The following is an 8357-nucleotide window of genomic DNA, read 5'->3' as shown; positions in this document are numbered from 1 at the left end:
CCTCCTTGGGAACTAAAGCCTCCAAACCAGCAGAGTTCAGAGTTGCCAGGAGGAGAAGCAAAAAATCCCTGAGTGGGATATTAGGGGTGATGAGGAAAGCTACTCTCACCCTACCCCTTGATTCCTGGGCCCATGGATTCCAGACATGGAAGAGCAACCCCATTCTTTGGTCCCAGGTTCAAGTGCACACAGCATCCTGAAGGGAGAACGCCATCCTCTCGGGGTGATGTCAGTGAGTCTGCAGGAGGCCAGCCCACCGCCCATTAGGCAGTTGCTTCTGAGTAATGCTGTATTTGGTAAAACCAGAGACTTCCACGAGCATAAAGCCATTGCCACACTTCTTGAACTCCTTGAAATGAACTCCTTGATCAGAAGCAATCCTGAACCACAGCAGGAAATGAAGCACCCGCAGAGTCCGCGGATGGGGGCGCCGGCAAAAGCAGGATGGCCAGAGACGGTAAATCCATCTCCAGAACATGTGTCTCTTCCAGTGAAAACACCATGGCCACAGTGAACATGAACTCAGCAAACAAGCACCAGCTGGGGAAAGGGGCCACCAGACATCCACGGAGAAACCCTTTCCTTCACTCCCAGGTCATTCCATCCACCTGATTCCTGAGCTTCGTCTGCGGTGGGGATGCCCCTTGGGAGTAGTCGCGGTGGTTTGTCCACCCTGAGAACTCCCATCACTGATTTCTTACCCACACCTCTTTGTCACCTCTTCATCACCCATCTTCCAGTTCTGTTCTTTCCAAATCCCTGATCATTCTGCCACACCAGGGGTCAGCAGACATTTTCTACCAAGTTTTAAATATTCCAGGCTTTGTGGGCCGTATGTCCTCTGTCACCACTACTCACCTGTGTCGTAGTGACATGAAAGCAGCAGAGACAGCAAGCAAACAAAGGGGTGCGGCTGTACCTCCAATAAAACTTGATTTACCAAATCAGACGCTGGCCAGATTTGGCCTCCCAGAGCTAAACCATTAGGGGCCGCCCATGAATCACTGTAGGTCCGGAGTTCTTGTTTGCCATCGGTCCAAACAAAGTGGAAAACTCAATGTTTTGCTTGAACACCACCTGAAAGGGTTTCCCTTCACCGTGTTCTTCGGGGCAGCCCTGGATGGGGCTACAACGCTGCAGGCGTCCACTTCCTTCCAGTCAATGCCAGGGTATCAGGCAGAATCATCTATAAACCAGGTCCGCGAGGTTTTCTCCGCGATTAAATGTTCATAAGGCCACAGGTGCAGGTCGGGAGAGACTGAATCTGGGGTCAATGTGTAAGGAACCTGACCACCTGCTCACGCAGCGTCCTCATGATGGAGCGTATCCCCGCTCCAGGCCAGGTGCTGCTCCACGTGCTACCTCCTGGTTCGGCGGCCCTGATGACGGCCAGGTCCCAACTGGATGCTGCAGAGGACGCTGAGCCGTTCAGCGAGCCCCCCCCCTCCCCCCAGGACTGATTCCTTTGTTCCCCAGTCGCAGGGACGGTGCCCTCTGATGGCTTGCAGTTGAGTCACTCTGGGCCTGGCCTCCACCCAAAGACACGGCCCCACCCCGGAGGAAGCCTGCTTCTGATGGCCACACCAGTGGAGGGGGAAAACGAGCCAGCTCCCCTGCCTCAATGTGGGACCTCACTGAAGGGCTAAGCCAGTTCCAGATCTCCCCTGGGACTGGAGAGCCCGCTGTAGCAGCTTCATCACAGTTCGGTGTCTCCCTCTGCCCAATTCCATCTCCTTCACTCCAGTACCGAGGTTTATTTCTAAGAGCACTCCCCCAAGAAGCCTCCTGCCCGCAATCTCCAGCCTAGAGTCTGTTTCGGGGTCACCCAGTCTGAGACAGAAGCTCAGCTGCATGGTCACTCGATGCCCAGCGTTCAGCCTCTACCAGGCCCACGGCCAGCCAGGGGAATGTTTCTCAAAAGGAGAACAGGGAGTTGTAGAAGAGGGCGTGGGTTTGCTCCCAAATCCTGGAGGTCGGTGCATCTGGGAAATGCATCTAAAAAGCACTGGCTCAGGAATTGCCCGGCCATCCAGGGGTTAGGACTCTGCATCTTCACTGCTGAGGACCCGGGTTTGATCCCTGGTCAGGGAACTAAAATCCCACAAGCCGTGAGGTGCAGCCAAAAATATAAAAAATAAAAACATTAAAAAGCACCTTCTCCCCAAGCGCAATCAGCACACCGCCATCCAGGTAGTAGACCAGCGTGTCATTCTGTGGATCATTGGAGATGGAGATCTTTGCTGATCACACAGTGGCAGAAAGCAGGAGGGCTGACGTGGTACTAAGGCAAGACTGGGAAAGGGAGAGGTGAGAGCAAACTGCCACAAGTGGGCCTTGGGAATTGGTACAGAGAAAAAAAGCATCGGGCAGGTCGAGCACTGCGTGCCAGGAGCCAGGGGCGGGCTGCTTTGCTCCGTGCCGATACCGTACCTGCAAGAGCTGCTGCAGTCAGAGTCGCCACCTGATGAAATTCCCTGCAGCATCAGTGATTCCCCAGGATCCACCCACCTTCCCGGCAGAGTGACAGACAAGGTAAATGGGGGTGTTCTAGGAATCACCTCTCCTGCAACCCTCAAGCCTTTGATCTTGAAAAGCTGCCCAGGGATCCAGCACTGATCTGGTTCACTGTCCCAGAGGGAGGGAGGGGAAGCTCCAGGGACTCCCATATCTCCCTCCATTCTCACGGCTCTTCCTTCACAGGTTGGAGGGCCAAGGTGAAGCACCCACCTGTCCCCAGGAACGTCTCCTCCAACTGTATGTTCAGGAGCCGGGGAAATAACCACAGAAGGAGTCCACGCGCCCACTGGCTCCACCGTGATTGGAACTCAGGCTAAAACTCCATTTATCACTTGACCTACTTTAACTGGGGGTCTGTAATAAAAGATTTTTTAAAAAAAGAAAAGCTCCATAACACAACAAAGAGTGTAAGACTATGCAGAGAAGAAAAAGAAAGGACCAAGGTGGGGTTTTATGTTTAAAACCCTCACTGGGCCCATAGAAAAGCCCCAGTTCTCAATCCTGGCTGCTACACTCGTCTGAGAATTTATTAAGATACCGATGTGCTCCCCTCCCCCACTCCCACCCCAGATGGATTCATCAGAGTCGCCAGGAGTGGGACCTGAGCAACGGTATAATTGTGATTCCGACTGCTGCCAAAGTTGGGAATGTCAGTGGGGAAAGAACCACGGGTGGAAATAGACACTGGAAGCCTGACCCCCTGCTGCAGACACAGGAGGGGAAGGCTTCTGCTGCCGCTACAGAGATAACACACATTACTCAAGTCCTAGGAAATTCAGAAGCCCATGGAAAAAACACATTCCTGCCCCAGGGCCTCTGGGAACACCAGGATTCGGAAGCCTCGGCAGCTGACTTGGGTCAGGAATATTCCGCGGTGATCCTCCCGCTGAGACACCTGTGGGAAGTGAGGTACTCAGGCCTGGGGGGTTCCCAAGTGAGGGAATTCCAGCTGCTGGAAACCACCTGACCCAGGGGCCGGGGGACTGCAGAAAATCAGGGTCACTGCTCAGGGAAGGGCCTGTTGCACGTTGGGGCGGTGGGTGGGGCGTGTCTCACAAAGAAATAAGAGGCTTCGCATATGCTAGATGCACACAGAGATGGGGCAGGAAGCCTTGGGTGAATTCTGGAGACCAGAGTGACTTCACTGCAAACTCTGAGTTACCCAAGAAGACCAAGGTGTCCCCAACGCCGCTCACTCTCTGAGAGGAAGCTGTGAGCCCAAGTGGGTCTGGGGAGCAGGAGATACAGTTTGCCTCTCGGTGGGCAATCTCCCCCAGTGGCGTTTAAATTCATGGCTTATGGGCTCTGGGTCTCCTGGTGAAGCTGAAACATATTTTCTCTTTTCCCTCCTCATTTCTCTGTCTTCCCTCTTTTCTCCAGCTAACACTGTCTCCTCTCTGGCCTGCGGCTGACCACTGATCCAGACAGAATTCCAGGAATGTGTGTTGCTGGGTTCACAGCTGGGATGATGGAGGGGCTGCTTTTTGTCTTTTCTATTTTGTGTGTATGGAGCTGGTGCTAATAGCACTTCATGTGTCTCAGTGACTGTGGCTCTATGGAAAAGTGGGGCAGGTAGGAAATCTAGGATTGGATTAACTTCACCCTGGCAGTGGAGGAGGAGCTGTGTCCACCCCAACGGGTGGCAGCTGCCGCCCAGGGAAGCCAACTCCAAAGTGTGGCCCTTGGTCTGGGGCCCAACTTATAAGACACCAAAGAGGGAAGGATTCCTGATTCTCATTCACCTGGGCTTTACTTTAGAAGGGAAAGCTGTTCTGGGCTTCCCTGGTGGCGCAGTGGTTAAGAGTCCACCTGCCGATGCAGGGGACACGGGTTCGTGCCCCAGTCCGGGAAGATCCCACGTGCCGCAGAGCAGCTGGGCCCGTGAGCCATGGCCGCTGAGCCTGCGCGTCCGGAGCCTGTGCTCCATAACGGCAGAGGCCGCAACAGTGAGAGGCCCGCGTACCGCAAAAAAAAAAAAAGAAGGGAAAGCTGTTCCATTTTTGAGCTTTGATAATGGGGCTTCTTATTCACATCTGGGCCGTTTGTGCTGTAGGTTTGACATGTTCTCAACGTGCAGCTCCCACCAAGGGCTTTTTTTTTTTTTTTTTTCAGGGGCTTTGTTGAACAATGTCATTTGGCCTAATTAAAGATGGGAACTCGAATAGGAAGTTAATTTTCTTCCTGGTGTGTCACATGGCTGTAGCAGCTAGGAATGCTTTTGGCTGCAACAGAAAATCCACACAGCAGAGGCTGAAGCAACAAGAAGTAGGGACGGATGGTGCCCGGTTTGGAGTTCAGAGCTGTCATCCGGGAGCCAGACCCCTTTTGTCTTTTTGTTCCGCTCAGCTTGCAGGCTTTTGGCAGGAAGAAAGAGCTATTACTCTTATAAAGACAAAAAATATTTCCCAGAGCCCCCCTCCTCCCTGCAGAAGTGTCCTTACATCTCTGTGGCTAGAACCACATCACGTGGGCACTCCTAGCTGCAAGAGGGACTGGGAAGGTGAGTATCTGGCAAGTGGAAATCATATGGTCATGAGTGGGAGGCTGGGCACGTTGCCTTCCCAAACAAAATCAGGGTTCCAGTGGCAAGAAAGAAGCAGGACTATCTGTCACCGTGGTTATTAACGTCCTGTACTGTCATCTTTCCAAAACTTAAGGAACTCAACAATACAAAAGATATAACCCAATCATATATTTAAAATAACACAATTTAAAAATGGACAAAGGCTCTGAATAGACATTTCTCCAAAGAAGATATACAAATGACCAATAAGTACATGAAAAGATGCTCGACATCATTAGTCATTAGGGAAATGCAAATCAAAACCACAGTGAGATACCACGGCACACCCACTAAGGTGGCTTTAATCAAAAAGAGAGACTGGGGGCTTCCCTGGTGGTGCAGTGGTTGAGTCCGCCTGCCGATGCAGGGGACGCGGGTTCGTGCCCCGGTCCGGGAGGATCCCACATGCCGCGGAGCGTCTGGGCCTGTGAGCCATGGCCGCTGAGCCTGCGCATCGGAGCCTGTGCTCCGCAACGGGAGAGGCCACAATAGTGAGAGGCCCGCGTACCGCAAAAACAAAAAACAAAAAACAAAAAAAAAAAAAAGAGAGACTGGGAATTCCCTGGTGATCCAGTGGTTAGGACTCGGCGCTTTCACTGCCATGGCCCAGGTTCAATCTCTGGTAGGGGAACTAAGATCCCATAAGCTTCGCAACGGCGGGTGAGGAAGAGTGAGGGACAGTGGAGAGTCAGTTCTGACCACAGTGTCCAACTTCAGAGACAGTAGGGGCTGCAGGGTCAGGGTGGCACCTGGGGCACAGAGCCAGAGGCTATAGCGGGGCCAGTCGTGGTGCCCGGTGTTCAGCGGTGGCCTCGGCAGACAGGTCCTGTGTGTGATTTTGCCCTGGGTCCTGAAGCCCCCTTTTCTGCTGCCTGGTCCTCTAGCCTCCCGGGTACTTACACCCAGAAGAATCCCTTCCAGCCCGTGGGTGAGGCCAGGCGCCCCTCTCTTAGTGCTCCCTGGTACCACTTCCCTGCTGCCCTCTCAGCTGCTGTCTTTGTCCCCCCACCAGACTAGCAGCCCCTGAGTCAAGGACCACGTCCGTCTTGTTCGCTTCTCTATCCCAGCCTCCAACCCAAGAAAGGCTTCTATTGTTGAATGAGTGTCTGATTCTCTGGAAACAGAAACAACCTGGGAGGGTGTTGACCCAAAGGTCCCATCCTGCAGGGAGACTCAAGGGATGAAGTGTGCAGGTTTTGAGAATCCCCCAAACCCAGCAGTGCCCAGCGCTACAGAGGTAAGGCTCTGAAAACGGCCCCTGAAAGGAAATCAGGAACCAGATACGGATGAACTTTCTAAGACCTGCCTGAGTTTTGGGACCCTCTGTCCCCTCCCCATCACCCAATGACCTGCAAGAACCACAGAGCAGCAAGAGTTCTGGGATAACAGTCTCTCTCCCAAAAAGAAATCTTAAGAAGCAGAGTGGTGGCTACTGCTTTAAAAGGACAGGCTGGAGGACTTCCCTGGTGGAGTAGTGGTCAAGAATCCGCCTGCCAATGCAGGGGACAAGGGTTCTAGCCCTGGGCCGGGAAGATCCCACATGCCACAGAGCAACTAAGCCTGTGTGCCACAACTACTGAGCCTGCACTCTAGAGTCCGCAAACCACAACTACTGAGCCCACAGCTGCAACTACTGAAGCCCATGTGCCTAGAGCCGTGCTCCACAACGAGAAGCCACCGCAATGAGAAGCCCGCGCACCGCAACAAAGAGTAGCCCCCGCTCGCCGCACCTAGAGAAAACCCGTGCACAGCAACGAAGACCCAACGTAGCCAAAAATAAATAAATAAATAGATAAAATTTTTAAATAAATAAATAAAAGGAAAGGCTGGTCTCCCAGGCTCGTGGGGGGAGGGCCAGGGCTGGCCAGGGCCTGAGTGGTACAGGATGGTGGTGCACACGTGGCCTGAGGTACAACAGGCCTGGCTTGAGCCTCAGTCCTGACCCACGCTGCAAAAGATGAAAGCTCCCTGTCCTCAGTTTTCCCACCTGTAAATGGGGCTCGGTGAGACCAGCTACAGGCTGAAAGCAGATGACATCTGTAAGGTTGACATACAGCAGGTGCTCTTACTGCTTTTTGCCCTCAGGTCACCGTGAGGTTCCCAGATGGTGCCACCTGAGGAAAGGTATGTAGGAAAATCCCACTGTGAAGGGTCTGTTTAGCCACTGCCTGCCTGGAGAGAAACAGACTTTGCCAAGAAATGCCGACCCCCTTTCTCCTCCTCAAGTTCCCCCAGGCAACTTCCAAGCCATTGCTGGCCTCTGCATTCAATTCCCCTGCCAAGAGGGACCGCCTCGGGCAAATTGCTCCCATCGACTGTTTAGGTGGACAGAGATAGCTGCCCTGCAGATTAATGAATTGGCTCTCCAGCCCATAAATCACCTCCTGTGACAAGCCCGGTCTGTTCCCAGAAGGATGTCCAGCCTCAGAGCGAGCCACATCCACTGCAGTTTCCCAGACCACATTCCAGGGAACCCTGGTACTCCACAGGTATTCCTGGGAGTCAGGGGCGGGGCGGAGGTGTGGAAATCCCTGAGTCAAACAGGCTTTGGGATGCAGGTCTTCTCAGAGCCTTGAATATACTAATGAACTTCATGACTTTCCAAGAGGGGGCAAAGTAGACAGGGGATGACAAAAGCTTTTTACAGAACATCTGTTATTTCTTACAAATACCTTGAACTTTAAGGAACACAGTTTGCAAAGAGTTCATTTAAGGCAGTTTGCCACTACTTTCCAGCTGAGGACACTGAGGTTCCACCTCCTGCTGGGAGCAGTAGAGGGTCAGCCTGTTGTCCCCAAGCTGAGGCTCTACCCATGACATGAATTTTCGGAGTCCCCTGAACCAAAACGCAGGCCTGGTGTGTGAATTGGCCTCTGCCTTCTCCTCTGGGCCCTCCCTTGCGTCCCCTTAGCTCCAGCCAGGACGCCGAGGCACAGAGCCCCCCATGTCCATGGCCATCCACCGACATTCCCCCTCCTCCCAGCCAAGTCCTCTCTCCCATCCTTGCCCTGCTCCCTGCAGGCCACAGGAAGGTCCCTCAGCAGCGCCCACTGAAGGCTGGTAAATGAAGAACCCCACCCTCTCAAAAATCCCAACACCATCCAGGGACCTGCCCATCACACCTGAGGATGGGCCGGGCGCAGTAGAAGGAACCCAGCCCCACCCCTGCCTGTCAGCTACCTGCTGGAGCTCTGGGCCTCTGTGCTGGCCAGTGCCCACGTCCTATCCCACAGCTGGGCCAGGCTTCCTCAGAACCTCTGCCATCACTGAGCCCACT

This window comes from Phocoena sinus, chromosome 8 (genome assembly GCF_008692025.1).
Source record: "Phocoena sinus isolate mPhoSin1 chromosome 8, mPhoSin1.pri, whole genome shotgun sequence".
Lineage (NCBI taxonomy): Eukaryota > Metazoa > Chordata > Mammalia > Artiodactyla > Phocoenidae > Phocoena > Phocoena sinus.
Note: the sequence above shows the minus strand (reverse complement) of the source record.